Genomic DNA, 16,543 nt, shown 5'->3' with positions numbered 1-16,543 from the left:
TGTATGTTGGATTATTGTGGGAGGACAGCTGTATTGTTACCTTCAAACAAAGGGAAAGCAGCACTTTTCGACCCTCATTATCAAAGTAAAATGGGGACATTTTTTTGGCTTCTAAAAGGGAGTCCAAACTGACTTATTACCAAGATAAGTTAATACTTGCTCTGAGATTTCACTGCACAGATGCGTGCCGACCACATGACTAAGCAGGAGACCCCTCCACACACCCAACACTCCCCACTTGTGCCAACATTAGACCTACAACAATCCGCAGAAGCAGTAACAGCATACGTGACGTGTTGGAACAGATGTACTATCTGCCGCTGTGCCCACCCAATGCACATCAGCAAACAACAACGATCACTGAAAACCCCGCTTCAGTGGTATCTGGCCTGTGCATTTCTCAGGCAAATATCCTAAGCCCAGATGCCATGGACTTTTGGGTCAGAAGAATGGATCAGTGGCAAAAACTGTCCCATGCTAAGGGCATAGTGTCATGTCCATCTTCCAGTGTGATGTCAGAGAGGGTATTCAGTGCGATTGGTGGATTTGTCACAACCAAGCGGACCAGGTTATCTGACACAATTGTGAAAAACCTAACATTTGTCAACATGAATCGTGCATGGAACAGAGGAGACTTTCATTCATCTACGGCTAATACCAATGATGAAATCGAGGAATCCACCTGCCTGATGTCTGTTTTCTATACAGCACTGCTGCCACCAATGCTTATGGCGCACACTCAGCCGGGAATCTGCTCCCTGTCCATCATGTCTCCCATCCTGTAGCGCTAATGATGGGGTTGCTGTAGCAGTCCATACACTGCCAGGCATCTCCGTGCCTGATCCATCATATTCTTATACCATGTGGCTCTGATGGTGACACTGCTGCTAGAAGTCCACAGACATCTCCTGCACTTGTCCAGTGTGGTGAATAGCTATACAATACTGCGGTTGGGGAGTGTAATCTCCTGTGGGGGCTCAAAAATGAAACAGCTCCCAAAATAGGGATATGTTTTTCCCTGCTTATTAAAAATTCATTGCTTCTTCACTGTGAAAACAGCTAGCCTGAGGCTGCTCAATAATAAAGCCGAAAAAAATTAACTGGAGTATAAGTTGGTATGCATGTAAAATAGGAACATGTTCACACTGGCCATCAAACAGACAAAACAGACAGCCCAAGACAGAAGCAAAATAATACCCTGCTGTAAAATAAGTGAAAGCAATAGTGCATATAAATAACATTGGGTACTTAGTGAACACCATTTTTTTTTTATTTTTTAAAAAAGCGTAAAAGCCATCCCACCATCAAGGTGTACTGAAATTTGGGATGGTCCTAACCTCTAATATTAAAACCTTAGCCTGTGTCATAGTGACGTCCTGTGTGAATAAGGGCTGAGCAGGATCGGGTGCCCAACATGGAGTGGACGCACAGCTAGTGGGGAAAAGTAAAGGGATAGCTTTTGACAAGCAGCCCAAAAATGATCACTTCTTCATTTAGCAAAGAGCAAAGCTTGTGATACTCCATAAACAAGAATAATTTTTGAACACACAACTGTGGAACAAAGCCCCATCTTCTGTTTGCAAACACCTGTTTATAAACATCAGCAAGGCAGGCATCTGCCCTTAGAAAGGGATAATTTATGGACAGTTTTTACTATTTAAGGATGCTATGTAGAAATAAAAGTGCAGGAAATCCAGCCTCACAAACTCATTAAAAGGTGCAATATACCTGAAACACATACTGTAGATGAGGGGGGAATGTCCTCTATATTAACTTTGTTTTCCATGAACATATAATCATGAAAAACCTTGTAAAGTAGAAAGCAGGGTCACATACTTGTATGTAGAAAACCAGACAAAAAAAGACCCTAAACATTTACTTTTTTAATGAATTTAAAAGCACTCAACAAAAAACCCCACACACATGTGAAATATAAATAAGTATAGATAAAAAGATTTAAAAAAAAGTAGTCATATCAAATAAGCAACACCGTATCCTTATAATAAGGAAAAATACCTCAAAGGCTAAACAACTACCAATCCTACATGTTATATGAGAATATAGGCATGGATATATTTCATAGATCAGAAAATATTTAAAAAGCAACACTGTTTCCTTATAATAAAGAAAAAGGCCCTGTTGTCTCTCTCTGCCTGACTGCGGAGGTTGGTACCCTACTGTGAAACGGTATGGCACCCTCGCTTAACGTAAGCAGCCCTAAGTACCATAATCATAATTAATAATACCATAATTATAATAATAATATATAATATATATATAATAATAATTATTATACTATATATTATTATTATTATATATTATATTATTATAATTATTATTATTATATATAATTATAATAATTATATAATACCATAATTATATGCCTAAATGAGTAAATACCCTATTTAACACATAATAGGAAGATGTACAACAATATGTGCAAAAAAAGGTAGACTCTGTGTAAAAAAGCACAATGTTAAGTTCTTCCAATAAAAAAGGCAGGCAAAAAACATCATACAGGAATGAGCTAAAGGATAAACGTGCGCTATGATTTTAGGCCAGCCCCATTCGAGAATGCAATAACCAGGTGTACACATAACAATTAGAAAAGAAACACACACCAAAACTTGTAGCAAATACAGATAACCAACACAGATTAATTATCCATTAAAGAAATTATATACAACCAGAAAAACAGGTAGGCATAGTAAATACTTAGGCTAGCATACCCGTGCTCCCCAATTGGAGCATAAGAAAAGTTTGACACTTGTAAAACAAGTTGTCATAAATCAATACAGCTAGAAAAATACACAGCTATAGTGAATACTTAGGCTGTCAAAACATGTGCTCCCCAATCAAAGCATAAGAAAGAAATGGCACTCATCATTTATAGTTGTCTTATATATATAGTTGTCTCAAATACACATATTTTATATTATAAATGTCACTATATCGCCACAAATCATCATGGAAAATTGGTCAAGGCTGGAAAATTGCAATTTCAAAAGATTCGCTCATCTCATATTCAATGTTTGCTTATACCTTAGTGCACACATTCTATAATGCAGTCATAGCACCTTGCAGCAATTTCCATGTGTTAGGAGGTGCTGGTAAGTTCTCCTTTCGTTTGGTGTTGGTGCTGGTGGTGGCCATTGTTGCTGTGCTTTTGTTCTTGTGGTGCGGTGCCGTCTGGAGTTATGGAGTTATGAGGACTCAGTCGCTCCTTTAAGGCGATAGAAGTTCACCGTGACATGGCAGTGAACTTCATACAGTCTGATCAGAATGTTAAATTAAGAACCTCATGTTCATTTTTATATATTTTTACCTAGCAGCATTAGATTAGATCAATGTATGATTTTTGGAGGTGCTGTCCATTCTCTTTCCCAGCATATTATATTGAAATGATTCCTAGTGAATAGACCATGTTGGCGATGTGGTGCATTATTCTATTCAGGAGTTGTCCACCTGTCATCTCCAGCGACTCCGCTTAGTAAGAGCGATGCAGCTGCAAGAGATGGTAAGAATCAGTGTGGGACCAGTCACATTCCTCGCGCAGCCAGGGCTGCCACTAGGAATTTCAGGGCCCCATACTGGCAAAATTTTCAGGCCCCCCTTGAGACTCCGCCCAGACTCCACCCCAGCCCCGCCTCCATCCCTCAAACTGTCCACAGCCCCACCGCTCTCTCTTGGAAAAACTCCACTTCTCACCAATCACACATTAACAGTTCCCATCACCAGATCACACATATAGCCAGCAGTTTTTGTTTTGGCCAAAAGATTTTTTAAGCCGCTACCAAAACAAGGTACACTTTTTTAGCCGGGCCCTACTCTACTCTAAGCTATTAAACATTTGTTAAAATATGCAATACCATTTAGGTATATTTTTTATTTATTTTTCTATATTTAAAATGACCAATAATATCACATACACGGCACAAATACCATCACTTGCAGAGCACATTAATTAATTTTTTCCACAACTTCTACACTATACCAGATAAAGAAATAAAGGCAACATAGTGTCACTCTGCACTGTAACAGGACCGCCCCCCCCCCCTCATTTAAAACAGCATCCTCAAAAAATAAAATAAATCCATCACTGCAGTAATAATATCCCTTAATTAACCCCTATGGTAATAATATCCCCCATCCTGGCCCCTCTGTGTCTCTTTCCTGGCTCTAGCCATATGTTCTCGCATCCTGGCCCCATATATTCTCCAATCCTACCCTCATGAGTATCCATTCTGCCCCATTTGATGTCCCATCCTGCAACATATGATCTACCCATCTTGCCCCCATGTGATGTCCCATCCTGCCCCACTTGATCTTCCTGTCCTGCCCCATCTGTCTCTATCCTGCCCCATATGGTCTCCCCATCATGCCCCATCTGTCCCATGATCCTGCCCCATCTGTCTCCATTGTATCAATCCTGCCCCATCTATCTCCATCCTGCCCCATGATCCTGCACCATCTGTCAACATCCTACACCATGTCTTCATCCTACCCCATTTCTCCATCGTCACAATCTTGCCCCATGTCTCCATCTTGCCCCATGTCTGTATCCTGCAAGAAGGAGACAGATGGAGCAGGAAGGAGATATATATATATATATATATATATATATATATATATATACACACACACAGTATACACATAAACACACAGTGTGTGTATACTGAGACTATACACAGCAGTATCACCTATATAACGTATATACACTAGTCTATACATTATACAGGTGATACTGTAAATGCTGTGTACACGTTACATGGGTGTTACTGCTGTGTGTATATATACACAGCAGTATCACTTGTGTATAACATATATAAAAATTAGTAGCACTATTGCCTATATAATGTATATACATATTATAGAAGAAACTGTGATTATATACAGCAGTAGCAGCCAGTATCACTTGTATATACAGCAGTCAATATACATATAGGCGATACTGCTAGTGACATGTATATACATTATATAGGTGGCAGTGTGTGTGTGTGTGTATATATATATGTATATATGTATATGTATATATGTATATATATATATATATGTATATATATATATATATATATATATATATATATATATATATATACACACACATACAGTGCCTTGCGAAAGTATTCGGCCCCTGGAACTTTTCAACCTTTTACATTCTTGAAGAAAACCTGTTGGTGTCTGCAAAAGACCTGAGACTGGGACGGAGATTTGTCTTCCAACAAGACAATGAACCCAAGCATAAAGCAAAATCTACAATGGAATGGTTGACAAATAAACGTATCCAGGTGTTAGAATGGCCAAGTCAAAGTCCAGACCTCAATCCAATCGAGAATCTGTGGAAAGAGCTGAAAACTGCTGTTCACAAACGATCTCCATCAAACCTCACTGAGCTCGAGCTGTTTGCCAAGGAAGAATGGGCAAGAGTTTCAGTCTCTAGATGTACAAAACTGATAGAGACATTCCCCAAGCGACTGGCACCTGTAATCGCAGCAAAAGGTGGCGCAACAAAGTATTAAGTTAAAAGGGGCCGAATAATATTGCACGCCCCACTTTTCAGTTTTTGAATTTCCATTAAAAATTTCGTTCAACTTCACAATTGTGTTCCACTTGTTGATGATTCTTCACCAAAAATTTACATTTGGTATCTTTATGTTTGAAGCATGATATGTGGGAAAAGGTTGAAAAGTTCCAGGGTGACGAATTTTTCCTGTTTTTCATGTTTTCTAGTACAAGGTATGGTAAAATAAATTCTGCCTTTCAAAAGTACAATTCATCCCTCAAAAAACAAGCCCTCACATGGCCACATTGATGGAAAAATAACAAAGTTATGGCTCTGGGAAGAAGGGGAGCAAAAAAATGGAACTGCAAAAACGGAAATACCCCTGGGCCTTAAGGGGTTAAAGGGAATTATCCAATGAAAACAAGTTATCACCTATTCACAGGCGAGGTGACAACTTACTGCTTGGTGGGGTCTGACAACTGGAACCCGCACCATCGTCAGATCGAGGAACCTGTATCCTGTCAGAAAGGAGCTGCAAGTCAGGAACCATCTGAGGCTCCATTCATTCTCTATGGGACCGGAAAAAGCCGAGCTCAGCGCTTGGACACCACATAGGGAATGATGGAGCTGGATCCTTGACTAATAAAAGGTACTTAGCTCCTCATCATTGTGTCTGTGTAAGAGACTTAACCCTTATCTCCCCTTCTGTTTGTATGTTGGTCCCTGTCCTGTTTTTCCTATAGAGAAGAGGAAGCCCCATTGCCCTTTCTGCTCTTAGTCCTCAGCGGCTTTTCACCATCACTCAGTGTCCACTATTAAATGTAATAAAGATAATTATTGGCCCCTTGTCTGACTTTCATCCCTGCCCGGTCTGACCGGCACACAAGAAAATAAAAATGTGAGGTGAATATTGAATCCAAAAAATAAAAATCATCTCCTTTACCTCAGACACCACATGTGATACTTTTGAAATGAAAGATTATATATATATATATATATTATATATATATCCATGTAATGCAGTGTAAGTGTATTAATACACTCACCTACCACCGCTTTCTCCGGTGTCCAGCCCGTTGTGCTTCTCTTCTCAGTGACGTCATCATTATTGCAACTAGCCGGCCCTCTCTATACTCTATGCACGAGTCAGGAGTCTCTCTTACAATAGAAGCCCATTGGGCCTAGATCTGACACTCCATAGACTTACATTGTAAAAGCCACTTCAGGGTCACGCTGAGCAGTGTGACTGAGAGTCTGGACAGTGGTGACATCACTCAGAAAAGGAGCAGAATGCGCTGGACACCAGAGATAGAGGCGGCAGACTAGTGTTTTAGAGTACATGCACATATACACACATTTAATATATTTACAGTCATTTGAAAAATGGGAGATGGGAGAGCACATATAAACAGCACCCACCTGTCACAGCAGCTGCATTGGGTATCTGTTGGAATGGGGACAATGATATGTAGAACGGACTACTGTGACTATAAGATGAGAGGAGGGAAGGATTTTACAGCCTAAAGACAGGAGGTCATGGAAAACATCTCATCATTACAGATAGGGGATATATAAATTACCGTTCAAAAGTTTAGGGTCACTTAGAAATGTCCTTATTTTGTTAAAAAAGCATTTTTTTTCCAATGAAGCTAACACTAAATGATTCAGAAATACACTCTATACATTGTTAATGTGGTAAATGACTATTCTAGCTGCAAACGTCTTGTTTGTAATGCAATATCTTCATAGGTGTATATAGGCCCATTTCCAACAACCATCACTCCAGTGTTCTTATGGTACTATGTGTTTGCCAACTGAAGAAGGCTAATGGATGGCTAGAATACCCTTGAAAACCCTTGTGCAAGTATGTTAGCACAGCTGAAAAGAGTTTGGCTGATTAGAGAACCTATAAACCTGACCTTCCTTTGAGTTAGTTGAGAATCTGGAGCATTACATTTGTTGGTTCCATTAAACTCTCAAAATGGCCAGAAATAAAGAACTTTCATTCTAGTTCTTAGAAATGAAGGCTATTCCATGCGAGAAATTGCCAAGAAGCTGAAAATTTCCTACAACGGTGTGTACTACTCCCTTCAGAGGAGAGCACAAACAGGCTCTAACCAGAGTAGAAAGAAGTGGGAGGCCCCGCTGCACAACTGAGCAACAAGATAAGTACATTAGAGTCTGTAGCTTGAAAAAACGACGCCTCACAGGTCCTTAACTGGCTGCTTCATTAAATAGCACATGCAAAACGCCAGTGTCAACGTCTACAGTGAAGAGACAACTCCGGGATGCTGGCCTTCAAGGCAGAGTGGCAAAAAAAAGCTATATCTGAGACTGGCTAATAAAAGGAAAAGATTAATATGGGCAAAAGAACACAGACATTGGACAGAGGAAGATTACAAAAAAGTGTTATGGACAGACAAATTCAAGCTTAAGGTGTTTGGATCACACAGAAGAACATTTGTGAGATGCAGAACAACTGAAAAGATGCTGGAAGAGTGCCTGATGCCATCTGTCAAGCATGGTGGAGGTAATGTGATGGTCTGGGGTTGCTTTGGTGCTGGTAAAGTTGGAGATTTGTACAAGGTAAAAGGGATTTTGAATAAGGAAGGCTATCACTCCATTTTGCAATGCCATGCCATACCCTGTGGATAGCGCTTGATTGGAGCCAATTTCATCCTACAACAGGACAAAGACCCAAAGCACACCTCCAAATTATGCAAGAACTATTTAGGGGAGAAGCAGGCAGCTGGTATTCTATCTGTAATGGAGTGGCCAGCGCAGTCACCAGATCTCAGCCTCATTGAGCTGCTATGGGAGAAGCTTGACCGTATGGTATGCAAAAAGTGTCCATCAAGCCAAACCAACTTGTGAAAGGGGCTTCTGGAAGCATGGGGTGAAATTTCTCCAGCAAAATAAGTGCTAGAATGCCAAAAGTCTGCAAAGCTGTAATTGCTGCAAAGGGAGCATTCTTTGACGAAGCCAAAGTTTGAAGGAGAAAATTATTATTTCACATAAAAATCTTTTTTTAGAACCTTGTCAATGTCTGGACTAGATTTTCAATTCATTTGGCAACTCATTTGATTAATAAAAGTATGAGTTTTCATGGAAAACACAAAATTGTCTGGGTGACCGTAAACTTTTGAACAGTAGTGTAAGTCTAAATCTGTTTGTGGTGTACTACTGCAGCGCTGAAAAACAATGAAAATGGGAGTGGTAGTGGAGTACTTGGTACCAGGTCCGGTATTTAAAGGGATGGGTCACGGCAGCGGTGACCTGGTCCGTGGCCCTGGGCGCCCATGTTAAGGGAAAAGTCTTTAAAGGGGTTTGTAAGTTAATCAATGTTCATGATGCCACCTATGGTATTCGGTCAGAGGTGACCGACGCTGCTTAAAGGGGTCCTCTGGGGTGATGTTATGGCAGCAGGGATGGTATGGCTTTCCCACAGGTGAAGCTGGGTCCTCAGGGCTCCCGGTGTAGTAGGGACAGGTGGTAGGTGGTGTAGAAAGAAATGGAGGACATAGAGTTGCTATCTCTTTACAGAAGGGTTCAGGCAACCAGAGTCCAGGGTACCGGATCACAAGGAACTGGTATGGTACGGCTGGCTTGGAAGTGAATCTGGAATACCCCTTACCAGGTGGGGTTGGAAGCCTTCCCTCAAGCGCTGTGGTGTAGTCCCTTGCTGCCTTAGGCCTCTCACAAGTTCCTCCTCACGTTTCTTCTCTGTCCCCCTTGTCGGTAGGACACTACCCGTATGACAGGTAACTTGAGCCTTTTTTATAGGATCTCTATCATGACCCGGACTCTATCTGCTACTGTGTCCTCGGGTGTTCAGATACGATAGCCTCTTGGAACTAGTTCAGACAGGATGGCCTCTTGGGAAAAGTTTAGACTGTGCTGCTGAGAAAGGTTTTCCCTCTGCAGATAGGGCGGCCACATGGACAGATTCACATGATGCAGACTGGACGACCACAGGGATAAGTTCCCCATTCTGGCCTGGGTTTTCAGCCAACAGGGTGGCAGACAGGTACCGCTGATGCGGCCTCATGGTACAGACACCACCGAAGTGGAAATGGCTGGGAGACTCCTTGAAGGTGCATGAACATTAAACTAAATGCCTCCCAGTGGTTGCTCCTTTAAGAGCAGGGGAGCACGTGCACCCGCATCCTAGGCTCTCCGCTGAGACACAATGCGGCATGCACATAGGATGAAGGAGGCAGGAACAGAAGCACGGCCAGGGATCGCGCCATGGGCCGGGGTGTTGAGTAAGTCGGCCTTCCCGGATTGTGGCAGAACGAGACACTACGCAGGGGCGCCGAGTATAGTGTTACTATCTGGATGATCCAGAGGAGGCATGGGAGAAGATCATGTGGTCAGATGAGATCAAAATATAACTTTTTGGTATCAACTCCATTCACTCCATTGTTTGGAGGAAGAATAAGAAGCCTAAGAACACTATCCCTACCATGAAGTATGGTGGTGCAAAAATCATTCTTTGGGGGTGTTTTTCTGCAAAGGGGACAGGACGACTGCACCATATTGAAGGAAGAATGTCATATATCGCTAGATTTTGGCCAACAACCTCCTTCCCTCAGTAAGAGTATTGAAGATGGGTTGCGGCTGAGTCTTCCAGCATGACAATGAACTGAAACACACAGTCAGGCAACTAAGGAGTAAAATGTAGAAAAGGGTGCACCCTAGCTGTATGCCAAATGTTAGGGGGGTGCAGTGCCTAGTCCAATAATATATATAGCCAAGACAGAAGAAAAAAGATTGGACTAAAACAGGCCCGCACAACCACATGATATAGAAAAGTAACAAACGTTTTATTAAACGCCACAATAAAAAAACATAAAAACACTTAAAATACAACAAGTGTATACAAAACACCCCTATTCAATCATAATATGTCTGCAAGAAATATATATATATATATATATATATATATTGCATTAATATGCTCAACCGGGCTAACATTTATGCATAGCACCACATGTTTGCGAATATAAATGCCATAGCCTTAAGGGAGACCTATATGATAACCAAAACAAGTGAATGGAAAAAGTCCAAAGTAGTATCTAATTAGTCCCTATGGTCCCTATTGGTGAGTCAATGCACCGAAACGATATAACAAAGTAAGCTCATAGAGTATGAATATCTGTGCAGAGCTCACTATATGGCACCCATGTGGAGTAGAGCCCAGATGGCAAAGCAAAGCTCCTATATAAGCAATAAAAACGACATCACGCCATAGATACTCAACTGAGTCAGAGATGGAGCAAGCTGGAGCCAAAAGGCTACTTGGCTGCAAAAGCCATGCAGATCCACATGCCATAAATATCCGGCATGAAGTGAGGATAGGGTGTGAGCAGAGGACCCCACGCGTATCGCTGCCACTGCGGAGTGGAGAGCAGTGGATATTCATTCCCTTTAGTAGAGGGCACCCATGATCGCCCAGCAGCTGCAGGAAGCCGAAGTTTGCGGCTACCAATGTGCCTGCAATTAAAAAGAAATTAATATTCACTGCTTCAAATGCCCATGGTCTTGGGCATGGGTAGCAGTGAGTATTCCGGCAGCTATCCTCAGCTTGTAAGCAGCACATGATGTCACTGCCATGTGCTGCTTACAAGCTGAAATCAGCTGCTAGCATCAGAACAGAACGCTGTGAGGGAGCGCAGGGAAGGTGAGTAGAATGGTTTATTTTTTTATGTTTTTCTGATGCAGGCCATGCATAGCAGGATGGGGATGGTGCCATGTATACCAGAATGGGGATGAGGGGACCATGTATACTAAGATGGGTATGAGGGGACCATGTATACCAGTATGATGATAAGGGGCCCATGTATACCTGGCTTGGGGACATATATTTTATGCCAGGATGGGGGATATTAGTACAGAATTGACCACATTTTTTATTCTATTTTTTCTAAGTTCCTCTTCTAAAACCTATGTGTGTTTTTTTGACCGATGCATTGTATAGACTGAAAAATATGGTACTTAGTTCATGCAATAAAATGCTAATTATGTAAAACTCATACAATTTTATTTTCTCGATTTTTATTTTAGATTCTGTCTCTCACAGTTGAAGTTGTACCTATGATACAAATTGCAGACCTTTCCATTCTTTGTAAGTGGGAAAAAATTGCAAAATTGTCAATGTATAAAATACTTATTTACTCCACTGTAAGGCTATTTGCACACGTTCATGATTTTTCGCGTTTTTTTTGGCCGTTTTCCGCGGGAAAGACGCTTAAAAAATGCATACATAAGCATCCCATCATTTTTAATGCAATCTGCAATTTTTGTGCACATGATGCGTTTTTTTTCCGCGAAAAAAACGCATCGCGGTAAAAAACGCAGCATGTTCATTAATTTTGCGGATTTTCCACGTTTTTCCCACTATTTAATACATTGGGAAACTCCGGAAAAAAACGAACAAGAAACGCGCAAAAAAGTGAATAAATGCATGCTGATTTCCTGCAGAAAAAGTCTGGTTTTGTTTAATTAAATTCTGCAGAAAATCCTGATGTGTGCACATTGCCTAAATGTTATATTTCTGTGCAAAATGTAAATTAATTAAAAAAGTTGCTGTAATAATTATATGGATACAACGGAATCTAATAGCACGGGATAAAGCCAGTCCGAGAACAAAGTTGCAGCAAAGAATATTTTTACTCGAAACAGAAATGTAAACAGAATAGACCCAGATATTTCTGCAATTGCAACGAGGTCTTCAGCTCTATATAGTAAAAAGCAAACAGAGCATAATACAGATATTCCTGCTGTAGTAACAAGGTCCTCAGCACAATAAAGTAAATCACAGCAAACTTAGAGGCAAACAGATATTTAAACAAGGAAGTCCATTTTATAGTGCGAATGCACACAGTACTTTAAATGAGGAAGTCCAGCAAAACTTGATCACACATGTGCCAGTACTTGTTAGTAGGAGTCCAATAATTCACAGATGAAGCGTTGTGTGAATGCAGTCCTGGGAAAGAGAGGATGAGGGAAAAAAAGAGAGAGAGCGCTCTCTAAGCGGAGCAGATGAGTACATATTTCTGGATGAGACAAGCACAACTTGAATCTTGCTCACCTGGTGTGGTTGTGCAAAGAGGCACAACACTGGGAAAAGTTTTGCAAACAAGGAAGATACTTACACTGGTGCACAGCTCATCGCAGAAGTTCCAGAGGCGAGAGGTAGCTGAATGAAGAAAGGCAGACCACCGAGTAGTGAGTAGAAGAAGCAGGGATTTCATCAGCAAACCGTCAGAAGCTCAGGAGCCAGCAGCACAAAATACTCAGGCACCTTAGCACACATGACCCGGACTTAAATAATCAGGACAGACAGGAAGTTCCATGACAGAGCGAGATCCAAGACTCCATCTTGGATCAGGGTGAACAGGCACCAGGAAAGTCCAGAATCCTTACAGTTGCACTGGCAACAGATGGGGTAGTGTTAGAGAAAATACCTTCGTGTTTAAGAATGTTGAGGCGCTAACACCACAACCACTGTTACCAGCCATCCAAGCTAAAGTACTAAAAAATGCAGGTTGCAATTCGCCATTTTTTTCCTCTGGCAACTGTATTAGTGAGTAGGAAGCGGAGGGTGTAATGGAATATATGGCACATAACTTGTCTTGGTTACAGCAGGATAATGTTACCTCTGACAGTGTCAGAGGTAATATTTGACTCAGTTTGCGTCAGTGCTCAGTACAGTCCACCTGCTCCAGTGCCAAAACACATAATCTTTTGCATAGTGGACTTTCAATGCTGTCAATAATACCTGTAATCCTTTCAACCCCTTAATACCCTAACCGACAGCAGCCCAGGGACTTAGAAAGATAATTCACAGTAACAACTTCTTCCAGCTGATTTATTGGGTGAGATGGGCATTCAGCTTTTGTTCTCAGATGACATGGGTCAGGATGAAATTTGGGTCACATTTCAGATACCTAATTTTTTTTTTTTGCTGGCTCTGTGACCTGTGGTAGGGACACTGGCAGTGAAAGTGGCCTTTTGAGCTAGAGTTGAGAATCTGTGTAGGGTCAAAGAGCTGAGAACATTTCTCACAATGAGACAACCAAGAGCTTAGTCATGGATAATGCTGAAGACTAGAGTTGAGCGACCTTGACCTTTTTAGAGTCGAGCCGGGTTTTGCGAAACCCGACTATGTCCAAAGTCGGGTCGAGTGAAATCGGCCGATTATGACGTAAAGTCGGGATCGACCGAAACACGAAACCCAATGCAAGTCAATGGGGCAGCATAGTCGGCAGTGAGTGGGGGCCAGGAAAACACCTAGAGTGCCCATTTTAATGTCAAAACCATCCATTCTTCTTAATGAAGCTTGTCAAGCGTAATTTACCTTATAATAATTGGAAGGCATTTGAAATTGGGGGTCATTTGGCTAAAGTTGTGGGGGGTAGGGCTGGTTCAAGTAATTAGTGGGCCCAGGAAATCTGGACCACGTCACGGCAGTGGAGCAGGGAGAGGTAAGTATTTCAACTTTGCAAGTGCTGTGAACCTGAGCAAGCAGGGGGGGCCCACTCGTTGGCATTGGCACTGGCACAGGGCCCCTCAAAGTACAGCGGTGTGTTTGCACGGCGGGGGCGCCTCCCACCGGCAGCAACACTTTTGCGTACTATGAGAGGCCCTGTGCCAGTGACGTCGCCAACTAGTATTCCTCCCCCCACCTGATGAAGGAACCTGCACTTTCATCTGCACCTTCCTCTTTGTCCCCGTGTAAGGTGGTATGGTATGCGGGAAGAGCAAACTGACTTTCAGCAGGGTCACAATGTTGTTGTGTAGCGTGCACGGGGAATGTTGCGTTATGGGTCAATGTACCAGCAGACTCATCTATCACTGGCTGGGCAATGGGCACGATGAAGTGGAAACACAGATATAGGCCCAAAGAAGAAAGTGGGCTAAATGCAGTTCAAAATTGGTAACACAGGAATAACCAGGGGGCATTGCAGTGGAGGACAACTGGAATGAGAGGCTGACACAGAGAGTAGGGCCAAATCAGTAAGTAGTCGAAATGCAGTTCAAAATTGGCAACCGTAGTAAACAGGCGGCACAGCTTTGTTCAGTGGAGGAGAACAGCAAGGAGTGGCAGACACCGATAGTAGGCCCCAACCCAACTAGTAGGCCAAATGCAGTCTAACATTAACAACTACTTAACGAGAGGCTGAAAATGGTATTTCAGGACAGGAAACCAGGAGAACAGCAAGGAGTGGCAGACACCGATAGTAGGCCCCAAACCAACTAGTACGCCAAATGCAGTTGTTCCATTTAACCACAATTTAATGAGAGCCTGAAGATAGAAGCTCAGGAAAGGCAACCTGGGGAACACCTTGGAGTGTAACACACCATCTCTCTCCACCCCATACCCATTTTGTAGGCCTAATGCTGTGTACTTTTCTACAACTACTAAACGAGAGTCGGAAGACCGAAGCAATGGCAAGGAAACCTGGGGAACACCTTGGAGTGTAACACACCATCTCTCTCCACCCCATACCCAATTTGTAGGCCTAATGCAGCCTACTTTCCGACACCTACTAAACGAGAGCATGAAGATCGAAGCTCAGGAAAGGCAACCTGGTGAAAACCTTGGAGTGTAACACAACCTGTCTCTACACCCCATACCAAATTTGTAGGCCTAATGCAGCGTAGTTTCCACCAACTACTAAACGAGAGCCGGAAGATCGAAGCTCATGAAAGGCAACCCGGGGAACACCTTGGAGTGTAACACAACCTCTCTCTACACCACGAAAGGGCTGATTCTTAGGAAGGAAGGCTGTTGTAAATAAGCATTGCGCGTCCGAGGGTGATTATATTCTTATTCGGTATCTACTCACCCTCGGACGCGCCATGCTTCTTGATTTGTAATTAATGTTTATTTGCAATGTGCTTTTGACTTACTCAATTATTTTTTTAATTATTGATTTTATTAAATTAATAGTTTAACATCTTATTGGAAATAATTTAAAGGAGACGCGACAGGACAACACTCGGTGGATGCCATATCTGTGTTAACAACTCCAAAAAACTTTCAGTTAACTTCTTGCAGGAGAAAGAAATTGTAGCTGTTGGACCTTTGTAGTACAGTTCCAGATATTTGTTGTGTGTTTGTTTTGATTGTTAAAATGTCTGCATTTGAGATCTCAACACGATCTTATTTTTTATAATCAAATTAATTTTTTAAATATTTTATTAGGTTGGTTCAAGGGGTACACGGGCCGCAGTAGACAGGTCAGTGGAGGCCTAGTGGAAGGAGGGACCGCAGATGCGCCACTGTTTCACCCATACACAATTAGTAGGCCTAATGCAGCGTAGTTTCCACCAGCTACTAAACGAGAGCCGGAAGATCGAAGCTCAGGAAAGGCAACCTGGGGAACACCTTGGAGTGTAACACAACCTCTCTCTACACCACGGAAGGGCTGATTCTTAGGAAGGAAGGCTGTTGTAAATAAGCATTGCGCGTCCGAGGGTGATTATATTCTTATTCGGTATCTACTCACCCTCGGACGCGCCATGCTTCTTGATTTGTAATTAATGTTTATTTGCAATGTGCTTTTGACTTACTCAATTATTTTTTTAATTATTGATTTTATTAAATTAATAGTTTAACATCTTATTGGAAATAATTTAAAGGAGACGCGACAGGACAACACTCGGTGGATGCCATATCTGTGTTAACAACTCCAAAAAACTTTCAGTTAACTTCTTGCAGGAGAAAGAAATTGTAGCTGTTGGACCTTTGTAGTACAGTTCCAGATATTTGTTGTGTGTTTGTTTTGATTGTTAAAATGTCTGCATTTGAGATCTCAACACGATCTTATTTTTTATAATCAAATTAATTTTTTAAATATTTTATTAGGTTGGTTCAAGGGGTACACGGGCCGCAGTAGACAGGTCAGTGGAGGCCTAGTGGAAGGAGGGACCGCAGATGCGCCACTGTTTCACCCATACACAATTAGTAGGCCTAATGCAGCGTAGTTTCCAACAGCTACTAAACGAGAGCCGGAAGATCGAAGCTCAGGA

This window comes from Ranitomeya imitator, chromosome 2 (genome assembly GCF_032444005.1).
Source record: "Ranitomeya imitator isolate aRanImi1 chromosome 2, aRanImi1.pri, whole genome shotgun sequence".
NCBI lineage: Eukaryota > Metazoa > Chordata > Amphibia > Anura > Dendrobatidae > Ranitomeya > Ranitomeya imitator.
This window is presented reverse-complemented; position numbering follows the sequence as displayed.